The sequence below is a fragment of the Saccopteryx bilineata genome, chromosome 2 (genome assembly GCF_036850765.1).
Source record: "Saccopteryx bilineata isolate mSacBil1 chromosome 2, mSacBil1_pri_phased_curated, whole genome shotgun sequence".
NCBI classification, from domain to species: Eukaryota; Metazoa; Chordata; class Mammalia; order Chiroptera; family Emballonuridae; genus Saccopteryx; species Saccopteryx bilineata.
Window position 1 is genome coordinate 130,804,965 of NC_089491.1, and position 1,934 is coordinate 130,806,898.

Genomic DNA, 1,934 nt, shown 5'->3' on the forward strand with positions numbered 1-1,934 from the left:
GGGGAATCAGACATTATTAAGCATAATAAACTAGGGAATTGATTGGATAATAAGCCTGCTTTACTAGGAGGTTGCAGCATTCATAGGCTCTTCAGGGGACCGCTTGGAGCAGGAGAAATTCTTCTGCTGTGCACACGTGCAATAGAAACCAGAAGACCCAACAGAACTTTTGGACATGCACAACAGAAGTCAAAATGAAGCAGGGAGAGAACCAGCTTTGGGTGGTGGCTGCTGCTGCTGGGTTTGAGCTTTCGGCTGGCCGAGTGCGAGGCGGCGTGGACAGCGGCCCGGCAGCCCGCGCTCTGCCGCCCGCCGCGCCCAGAGCCAGCCGCTTCTCGCCTGAACGCCGGCCGCCTGAAGGGCCTAGATGCAGGCCATCAAGTGTGTGGTGGTGGGAGACGGGTCTGTAGGTAAAACTTGCCTACTGATTAGTTATATAACCAATGCATTTTCTGGAGAATATACCCCCACTGTCTTTGACAACTATTCTGCCAATGTTATGGTAGATGGAAAACCGGTGAATCTGGGCTTATGGGATACTGCTGGCCAAGATTATCACAGGCTACGTCCCCTCTCCTACCTGCAGACAGTTGAATTCTTAATTTGCTTTTCTCTTGTGAGTCCTGCGTCATTTGAAAATGTTCGTGTAAAGTGGTATTCTGAAGTGCGACACCATTGTCCCAACACTCCCATAATCCTCATGGGGACTAAGTTTGACCTTAGAGATGACAAAGACATGACTGAGAAACTGAAGAAGAAGCTGACACCCATCACCTACCCGCAGGGCTTAGCCATCGCTAGGGAGAACGGTGCTATAAAATAGCTGGAGTGCTCAGCTCTCACGCAGCGAGGGCTCAAAGCAGTGTTTGATGACGCTGTTTGAGCCGTTCTCTGCCCACCTCCTGTCAAGAAGAGGAAGAGAAAATGCCTACTGTAGTAAATGTCTGGGCCCCTCTTCCCTGCTGCCCTGTACCCCCCCCCCCAGCCTTTGTACGCTTTGCTCAAAAACAATGGAGCCCTCGCACTCAATGCCAAGTTTTTGTTACAGATTCATTTTTTTCCATATAACCATTTTAAACCAATCAGTAATTTTTAGGTTTTGTATGAAGAGTTCAAACTTTCACATTCTATTGAAAATTTAGCCCTAAAATGACAAGCTTTCTTAAAACCTGATTTTTGAAAAGCCCCTATTCTTGTTCAGATTAAGAGTTGCCAAAATACCTTGTGAACTAAATTGCATTGTTGTGCTAAGAACACTAAGCTGTTTGAAGACCTTCGTCTTTGAGACGCTGTAGCTCTGAAGTTAGGAAAGGCAGACACTTTCCAACAAGTTTCACAGGCAAGCAGTTCAGCCTCCTTTACGAAATGTTGCCTTTTAATGGGTTGATAATTAAGCAACCCATGCGCATTGCCTAACATTGTACTGTATAGCATAATGGAATGACTGTAACAACTCAACTCTCTGGATAGATCTTTTTTATTTTGTAGTGAGATTTATTTTTTTAAAAAATTAGTGTATGAGCTTTTGCTGAGATTTTGAAGAGAACCTTTGCTCACGTGTTCCCTCTGAAGTATTCTGCTCTAGCCATGGGCACACTGGGGTGGAGTGTGTGGGACACTTGATGTGATCAAAGGATGAAGATAGTATTTTGACAAAATATGAAATAGAGATTAACTTACACTACACTGTACACATAATAATTAAACAGAATAAAAATGTCACGGGTAAAATTTTAAAAAGGTTCTTTTCTGTCCAATGTGGTAGATGGTGAAGAAAGTCGGTGATAATCAGTAAGTGTTCTCTGACACTTTCCTTTTTCTTAAATCTGCGTTCTTCCTGAAATAAGGCATTTAACTAATTCATCACTAAACTGGCCATTCCCATAGTTGCCAACTTAGTGATTTTCTTATAGAACCCCCTTTCAGCAAGCAGT

The 1,934-nt window shown here is 43.8% G+C and overlaps 1 pseudogene; it reads left to right on the forward strand.

Moving 5' to 3' along the window:
* Positions 1-355: 355 nt before the first annotated feature.
* Positions 356-823, forward strand: LOC136322955 (ras-related C3 botulinum toxin substrate 1 pseudogene; annotated as a pseudogene).
* The last annotated feature ends 1,111 nt before the right edge of the window (positions 824-1,934 follow it).